At 40.1% G+C, this 9,776-nt stretch overlaps 1 long non-coding RNA gene across 1 annotated transcript; it reads left to right on the top strand.

Moving 5' to 3' along the window:
- The first annotated feature begins 6,400 nt into the window (after positions 1-6,400).
- Positions 6,401-8,727, top strand: LOC125744984 (uncharacterized). The gene is made up of 3 exons (XR_007398540.1): positions 6,401-6,571; positions 8,296-8,369; positions 8,629-8,727. It is a non-coding gene; the product is annotated as an uncharacterized LOC125744984 (long non-coding RNA).
- The last annotated feature ends 1,049 nt before the right edge of the window (positions 8,728-9,776 follow it).

Below are 9,776 nucleotides of genomic sequence, written 5' to 3'. Positions count from 1 at the left end.
AGTCTGCCCCCCCCCCCCACCCCACCGCTCTAAAGCTTTAACAGACATCAGCTGATATTATGTCCTGGGCAGGAAGTCCAGACCTGGGACTGCCGGCATCCAGTACTTTTCCCATCTTACCTGATCTCTGAGGAACCACGCCTGATCTCAGGCAGATAGTCACTGATCAGGTAGGATAGAGAACATGCTAGATGCCGGCACTGCAAGATCAGGAGGGCTGCCGATCCCTAGATTACATGATACACAGCTTCTTTCTGTGGGACAGAAAGGCAATGACCTTTCTTTGCATGTAATAAAATGCTAGGAACTGCACAGTCATCCACTATTTATAAAAATCTATTAACCAAAAACCTTAATAAGGGTTAGGAGTCACGGTATTCATTTTATAATATTCTACGGCAATTCACTACATTTAGAGATTAGTTGTCATTGCTGACACACCACAGTGCGCAGCAACGAAGTGTGTTCTCTGCATTTAACCCATATGTGACATCATGACATAGCAGGGGGCAGCTAATTCAGCACCTGGGAGGCGGTACCTTGCTCAGGGTACCTCAGGGGTGCCTTGCTGGTGGGGGATTCGAACCTTCAACGTGTAATTATTCAATTACGAGTGCGATTCCCTAACCATTAAACCACCCCTGCCCATCAATATAATCCTGCAGAAATAAACATCTAAATATACAAAACGCAACAAACAAAAAGAGAAGAAAGACGAGAGTGGACTGATAAGCTCGCCCATCCGTCGCCCCCCCAAACTCCGCATGATTCCAGCTGCTGCACTTTCTCTGACACCCTGAACAGACATTAAGGGCACCATCCCTTCATATGCTGCTACACTGATGTTTTTTCCCCATAAGGTTTTTTTTTTAAACTGTAATGACCCAAGAGGCAACGTTCCCTCAGAACATCCCCCACATGAAGCTGTCTGTGGATTTTTCAACATTAACTGCACACTTCGCAGCCTATTAGCTGCCTAAGAAACAAATATCAAAACATAAAGTGAGGCTGAAATGTAAATTCGCTGGTGAGGGTTCAGCGCACCAAGCCATAACCCTGCTAAAGAACTAACACAGCACATGGGAGAACGGCTGTTTCCAGTGTGCAGGCACCCCACCCTCCCTAACACACTGCAGATCAGCATAACCTTGACGAAATAACCAGTTATTAAAACTGCTTGAATGTAAACAACCTGTCAAGAGGACACACCATGAGAGGATGTGTAGGAACCCTCCCAGATATGGTATTATCTTCCAGGTGGTTTCATGGGGATGCCATGAAATGCAGGCTGAGCTCCTGCAACATGGCCTGTGCCTGTCACTCGCCAAGCCTCTGCTCCTGTTGGTGACCGGCCTCACATTTCTACTGCCTCCGCCGCCAAATCTGCTCACACCATCTGCTACAACTGTAGCCTTCAACCAGCCAACTCTGCCATGCTGCCCAGGACTGCCCCCCCTGGTGAGTCTTTGGCGATGGGGGTGGTCATTAGCTTCCCTGCAGTGCAGTGGGGGAAACCCAGATTGATCTTGGCTGGGAAAAAAATGATGTTGTAAGTGATTTTTAAGACGCCCCAAATGGCTCCCAGAGATGGACTGGTCCTGCTATTTCCTGGGTAGATCAATACCACTAAGGAGGCAAGATGGCTTTTAAAAGAAGCCCCATCAAGTCATGTTAAAAGGAGGCCTTTTCCACGCTCAGAGACTTATAATTGCCATTCAAGGGAAAATTAGTCGTTTTATTAGTGAAAATATGGTTGGTAATGTGAAAAATATACAGTGTATTTTCAATCTCTTTTTTTAAAAAAAAGAATATTTAATTTCCGTAATTAGGGCAATTGGTCTTTAGCAGTTTTAAAACTTAACCATCAAATTCTAGTAAAATACAGCTCGAGGAGATATTAAAACAATCAATGCACATGTAATGGTCTCTAGGCAGATGTCACGTGTTAAAATTCGGTTTACATTTCAACGAGTAACTGTTTCAGGTTGGCTTGTAGTACCGACCAATGCAGCGATAGCGAGAAGCAGATTCAAAAAACCATTAAAATTAACCGTTTTAAAACAAAATCCTATACTTAAAATTACATTAAAGCGGACAACAAAAACATGCTTTAAAAAAACGTAGTATTTTGAGAGACAGACTGCTTAGACGTCTTCATGGCAAACTAAACTACGCTACTGCCTGAATAACATAAATTCGGACAAATAATGTATATTGCTTCATGATCAGAAGTTGATGCAATTAAAAACAAATGAAAATGTTCTATTTAAAATGGCTCATTTACAGTGCAGCCGAGCTATTATTCTACTACGTATCACAAAAAAATAAATTTTTAAATTTGAGACAACGCTTATATTTATGTATGAAACATGCTGATGTCCGACATGACATGCAGTTTTAGCTCGCGGCGACGCCGTGCAGGGAGGGGCCTGGCGTCTTGGACGGATCCCTTCGAGTCACCCGTCTTTAAATTACCTTAAATGACAGCTGCGAAGTCCGTTCGTTTAATTGTATTTGTCTTTGATTATAGCATGTACCCTCCTTCAGACGTGAATTATTTTTGGAGAGATTTGAAAAAAAAAAAGTCATTCTCTATTACACATTAAAAACATCGAAACGCAACAATCGACGATTACAATAATATGAATAGCATAAGATGAAAAAGTGGCTAATTATATTCACCAGAATTAATACTATTTTAACAATCTGCCCATCGGGAACATTCAATTTCAGCGGTCAGTAAAACTTGGTATTCATAACAGGCAGACGCTGGATAGGCCTACATAAATAAAAATATCTTTTAAAAAGCAATGTAGTTTAAGTGATGATTAAGTAACATAAAACCATTCGTTTCTTACTGTACTGTTATTAGCAATAAGAGTAATATAAACTCCAAATTTTGCATCGTCCATCTCTAGTTATTTAAATAACTTAAAATAATTAGCACAGCGATATTAAAAAGACTCCTTAGAATACATATACAGGAACTACGACTGAGTGGCGAATATATAAACATTGATATTGACCTAGTATCCTAAATATACAGCATCATATGCATTAAAACAGGTATGCGTCGATAAACACAATTTAAATGCGTTTTAGATTCATCCTGCATATAAACCTTGGTTTCTATAGAGTGACGTTTACAGGTTATCGAATTAAATTACCTACTGAAAAGGCGTAGTACCGAATTAGGAAACTGTCAAAAGCAGAAAAACAACAAAAGTTTGAACGCATCGTATAAGCGTGAAAAGGGGATAAGCCGGCCCACGCCGTAGTGCTGCAAGTCCAGTGCGGAGCGCACAAAACGCGGGATGGAAAAACTGCGGCAGTACCGACAACAAGCGCACGTCGCAACTGAAGTTCACAGGGAAATTACTTCTTCGAGGTTCAGTAAATCAACTCACAAGAATTATTGAAGCAGGTCGTTAAACTAAGAATTTCAGCGAAACAAAGAAATGCAGGCAGCTTTGCGTACTTCCTGGGTATCAGATGACACTTTTAGAGTCGTTTACCTCTTTACTTACTCGTCTCCATTTGCTTTTTTCAGTCTTTTATTTTACCTGCAGAAAGTTCAGCCTAGATCGCGGCTGTTGCTCTTAGGTGTATGTGAAGTCCCATATTTTATTCTTCTATCTTCCAGGTCCAGTGTTTTTCATACTGCGCCTCTGTTGGTTTATGCTGCGAAAGCAGGGATTTGCCAATGGAAGATAATTAGTTTGTAAGCATCTTACCGTAGTGGTGAACGAATAATCCAGACCCATCTCTCTCTCTCTCTCTCTCTCTCTCTCATTTTGCAGTGTCAGAGGCTCAGGTGTTTCCATTAAGGTGGAACCCAAGAGAAGTCGGTACCACCTTAAGAAATTTAGGGTCCATGCTGGACACCAGTTAATGTTTAAGGCAAACAGATTTTTAGCTGTCGATTGGCTGCTCACCAGGTAATTGGACTAGGCTACAAACATAAAAGAATAATGCAGCAAATTTTCTAAAAGAATAATGCAGCAAACTATCTTCGTGGACTACACATTATACAGTTCTCAAATACATGAACAAACCAGACACACTAGCCCAAGTATATTGTGGACATCTTAAAACTCAGTTTCACATTATAGATCCACAATATACGTACAAATATGTAACTCAACAATTGAATACCTTTTGCGATGACATATGCCATTCAACAGATCGTTAAGCGCATTCTTTGTTCCAGTCACCAGAGGTTTACTACGATGGTTAGACCTTCATCTGTCAGTGTCAAACAAAGGGAACCCTAGTTTGACCTGACGTATCTGAAGAAGCACTAGACAGGTGTTTACCTGCGGCGGGAACAGACAAAGGGTCACTGTCTAGGTCGAGAGGCAGCGCGAATGGGGGCTGCTATGAAGCATGCGCAGCGAGGCTAACCCTGCTGGGGGGTGTAGCCTAATCACGCATTTCTATCTCTAATAGGAAAGTAAAACACCTCCATTAAAAATAACTGCAATTTTCGATAGGTTACGCGGACCTATGCAGGTATTGTATTACACTAAATTTATTCCTATGTTTTCCGCAACTACGGGCAGAATTTCACATTTCGTATAAAATAACTAAATCTAAAATAATAATAATAATAATAATAATAATAATAATAATTTATACAGGTCTTATAATATCAAACAACTGTGATGGGTCATAAAAATACTGACTTAAGTCTAGCGACCACATAGGTCTCCCCCCAGTTTCACAGTGGCTTATGATTCTTCTTATTATTGATTAATAGTCATATTATTATTATTATTATTATTAATATTAATATTATTATCGTTATTAATACTAGTAATGGCAATGAATGTTATAATAATAATGATAATAATAATAATAATAATAATAATAATAATTTAACGTGTAAAGAGTTGACACAGGCCTACCATTGCGACGGAACGTGCGCCGGTGATTTTCTCTGGCACAGAACGCAGCAGGATCAAGTCCAGATGGTCAATAATGGACAAAGCTCTACGACACCATATTTCATGTTAGAGGGATCTAAGCGCAGCGACCGGCCTGCCACTGCTGCCTATGCTTGCTAACGCGGCGGCAATAAGCATTCAACCCCCACCTCCCCCTTCCACTGCGTAGGCCGGATGTTTGTCATACATCATCGCAGAACACAGAGACTTACAATAAACAAATATAAAAAGAAAAGAAAACAGGTATTCCGTTTAAATGATACACAAACGATTTTTTCTAGTAAAACGCCCAATTTGGAAACTTAACCAGTTCGACGTCTAAAAAGCAAACGCATAAGGTAATACAGGTCTGCGCGTTTCCGAGTTTTAGGGGCCAGTTGTAGATCAAAGGACATTCAAACGTGCGCTTTAAATAAACCCCTTACAAAGAGTGTCCATGCATACAACCTGAAAAGCAGAAGGCGCAGTTGGGCCGAGGGAGGCCGTCACCCCCAGCCAGCGGCCGCCGCGGAGAGTCAGCTCACATCCCCGAGCCTCTGGCCTCCTTCTCCCGGCTCGGCCATTATATGGAGGTGAGACTTACCCATGCTCCTCTCTGCTATAACCTGAGTCGGTTTACCTGCTGTTGATAATTTGACAGACACCTTTGTGGAAAAAAAGACACCATCCTTTCGAGCGGAGTATGTCTGTAAGATCTGGTTACACCTTTTCATACTAATATCCACAGTGAAATCCATCCAGCGGGACCCATTGTTACCCCCGTACATTTTAAAACAGGACCGTCCAGCGTGAACTCGAGCCTCCCCTGCCCTGTCCGACCCGCCCAAATCGGTTTCTGCCTGATTAACTTCTTGAAAAGTTGAAATCCTAGCTGAGGATCGGTTGTGAATGAGACTGACGACAGAAGTTGAGAGAGACTCATAAATATTTGAAATATTCATTAAGATGCCTGATAGTGGCGGGTGGGGGTGACGCGCCGCGTGGTGTCGCCTGTCGCATCTGCCAGAAAGGCCTCCGGTGTCGCGCGGAGCACCTGTGGCACGCGCTGCCTCTTGCGGGCCGGACACGGGATACGTCGTCCAGTAAAAAACGATAACTAACGTGGACAGCAAAATATGACATTTTCGCGAGCCTTTGAAGCTTTTTGTTAAGTGCTCATTGTCCTCCTTTTCACACTACCTGCAAGGTAGTCAATCCACTCTGCGGAAATGCACAAGAACCTGAACTTAAGTTTTCATACATGCACTGTACATTTGCCTTTTGTCTAGACTGCCCAACATTTTCTCTATGTTTTTAAAACATTATGATCCCTTAAAAAGAACAGGAAGTTGTGAGGTAAAGTTGTGAATATTCTTTTATATGAGCAGCCCCGGTTTGCGCTGATCGGGGGGTGTCCCCTTGATATTAGACCGCCACATCAATAAAAATCTCCCAATGGTCATTCCGCGCCTGTAGGCCTGTATGAGTACTGGAGACGGAGAGAGCGCGCGGAAGAATCGTTATATTTCTGTAAATGGTAAAATCTAAAAAAGAGACGGAGACCGAGCTGTCAGGTTTAATCGATAATTATTTTATGACGTTTGTGGAGCTTTTTTATCCGTGTATCTTTGACATCAGTATGCCAAGTGAGGTTTTCCTTTGTTTGTTACGTAAATTAATAATCCAACCATATATTTGTATTCATAAGTTTATGGGCCTGCCTTTTCGACGGAAAGAAAATAATGTTGAGATACAACAAATGTGTATATATATAAAGTATGTTGGTGATCTATAATGAGTTATTTATAAACATAGTCTACATAATTAAACGCAAGCTGATTTTAACCTTACTAACATTTTCCATGACATTGTTTCCTTTAATAGCCACGCAAACGTCAAATTTTCAGTACAGGCTAAAATCCGTTTTGAATGATAATAGATCGGCCAGTGAAACATAAGATCATAGACCTGTTACTGATAAATTGTTAAAACATCGAAATTACTTGTAATGTTAACACACACAATTGCTTATGTGTTTTATAAAGTTGAATTATCTGAGAACGCACTATTATTCCTGTTAATAAAAAAATTAACGCTTTTTATAACGAGAATTTTTTTATTGACAAAACGTTGTATGACAACCAGTTACATCGGCAACAGATCATTTGAAATCAACATTAAAAAGATATCAGGTTTTTTAAAAATAAATCCATTCAAACACATATTGTAGCCTGTGTCCTTCAAACCAAAATTTAGAGAGTGAAAAAGCAGGTTATAGAATGTATAATTTTTAACGTTTATCCTACGTAATGGGACATATTCAAACGTGTTAATTGTGTGCATGTTATGCTCTTATTCAATCTACTTATTTAATAAGCCTATTGGTAAAGCAACTGATGTTATAACAAGCGCGTACACAAATTTGGAGTCTGTAAATAATGAACAACATTTTTGTAAATATGGATTACATAAAAATGTGTCCTTTGCTTTTAATAACGTCGGGACACTTCTCGGGGTGCAAGGTAGCAAGGAAAAACTGTAGCTATATTTAATGAATGTAATGAATGTTGTCATACATGGAGTATGTAACTAATACATTATATATATATAATTAAACACATTATATTATATATATATATATATATATATATATATATATATATATATATATATATATATATACACATTATATATTGTATATATATAGCTTTTGTGTCGTCCAAACCGTATTTGAATCCTACACCTTGAGCGTTTAGGAGCTGTCCAAGGTACAAAATTGTAACAGAACACATACAGCAGGCTTCACTGGAAAAATAGGCCAGTAGGGTTTCATACACTTTCCCCATCCCCGACTGATAGTTTCATCGAAAAAAACATGCCTTTGAATATAAGCTAATATATTTCCAGTCTTAAAAATGTATCTTTAAAAGACAGCAAATATTCTGAACGTCTACGGTAAATACTTACCGATTCCACATAAAAATAATACCGAATTAAAACCAAGTAATTAAACGAAGTTTTGTATTAGATGACATCGGAATATCGTTACAATCAATAAAAGCGCGTGAGAAGAAAAAAAATGTGCCCTTTAAAACGTTGCAATGCAGCAAAGTTGTGGCGAATTAAGCGATTGAGTATTTATTAATATAAATGTTTCTTGCACGTAAATCTGCGTCCTTTTGTTTGCATTTTCTAGGCATTGTTGTTTCTGTTTTACCAGGTAACAAGACGTTCGTTCGCGTATCATAAGTTATCCTTACAGCAATAATTCTTACAGCCATCGTGTAGCGTTGCTTTGTGCATTTCCAGACATTCATGATTTCTAGGAATGAAGTGTTGAGTGTTTCCAACCTGTGGGGTTTAATTGCAGAGCAGCTGTTTTCGCCGGGATAGGATGCCGATGATGACTGGTGCAGACAAGATTAGACAAGGTTGCTTGCAGAGGTACCTAAAGAGCGCGTAATAAGTAGACACGTTTTTATCACCGACCTTAATCCATTTTCAGTGCATGGGCATGGTATTATTTTCATTTTGATGACGAAGAACGAATTTAAGCTCACCTTTAAAGCAGAATATTTGGATATTCAAATTGTGCGGGTGTAGTGCATAGGACATATTTGCGGTTTCCGTTGAAAATTTAGTTTGGTAAACAATCAGGAAATATTTGCATTGGATTTGAAGAAAACTTTCTTTCACGGCACAGATAGGAAAATGTCTTTGGCACGCCTACAAAATCTGCCCTGCGCCTATACAAGCATGAGGACAATAGATGCGCCTTGGTGTCAATCGACTTCTAAACCTCTGTAAGGTGCAGTTTATTCGGTGAGGTTTTTTTCTCCTTATGCACAATAGCAAAATAGTACTCTCCACGGGCTAGAGATGAAATGAGGTCTTCCTTTCACAGGGGAGGTCGATGAATGCCTAACTCCCACCATACTGCGGAGAAAAACAAAAAAGGTCAGAGAGAGAGAGAGAGAAAAGACAGCTCCAAATGCACCGTAGCTGAGCTCCTTATTACACGACACGTAAACATTTTATTTTTCAACATTTCGAGACTCCGCGTTAGTTGATTGCAGTCACTGACACAAGACGCAATCACCAGCGCTACTCATATCCGAGAAGCTTTCTAATCAGACGGCCATACATCTTGCATCAGTTCTCCACGAACCCGAGCTGGAAACAGGAGTCTGGTTGATTACGCTGTGCCAAACAAGTACTTTGCATGTCGCCCAGGATGCCATTTCACCGGGGAGCGCTGGGATCGCCACCGGGGTCCCGGCCATAACACCCAGCACACGAACAAACACACAGTGCGCCAGCTCAAAACACAAACATCAGACGATGGGGGGGAGAGGGGGTGTATGCAGACTTAGCGACAAGGGTTCTCAGACCCCACGAGTTGTTGCCATTCGGCGATGTGAATCTAGCCTTTATTCCCTCAGTAATACCATAGTGTTAGTAAAAAAAAATCGTGAAAATCAACAAAATGTTTTATGCTAGAGTTGGAATGGAATGTTTCTATTTTCATTACATGTTAGAATAATAGGGCATACCATACTATGCATGTTAGAAATGTTAAAATAGTAAGAGACTATCAGAATTGGCATTGAACACACAAGGTGATGTACAAGGTCAGTGCTTATAAATTTGACATATCACTAACACATTTTTGATAGTACATTTGTAATTATTTAAGATAAAATGCTGCATATGTCTAAGAAATATTCTGATGGTCTCCGTGCTTTTCCCATAAGCAGCTCCAAACCCGACAATGAGGGTGCCAAAGTAAAAGCTTGCTGGGGCACTTGGAGCAGTTTTAATGTCTGGATTGTCCACTGGGGCAGGTCATGT

The sequence above is a fragment of the Brienomyrus brachyistius genome, chromosome 1 (assembly GCF_023856365.1).
Source record: "Brienomyrus brachyistius isolate T26 chromosome 1, BBRACH_0.4, whole genome shotgun sequence".
NCBI lineage: Eukaryota > Metazoa > Chordata > Actinopteri > Osteoglossiformes > Mormyridae > Brienomyrus > Brienomyrus brachyistius.
This window is presented reverse-complemented; position numbering and strand designations above follow the sequence as displayed.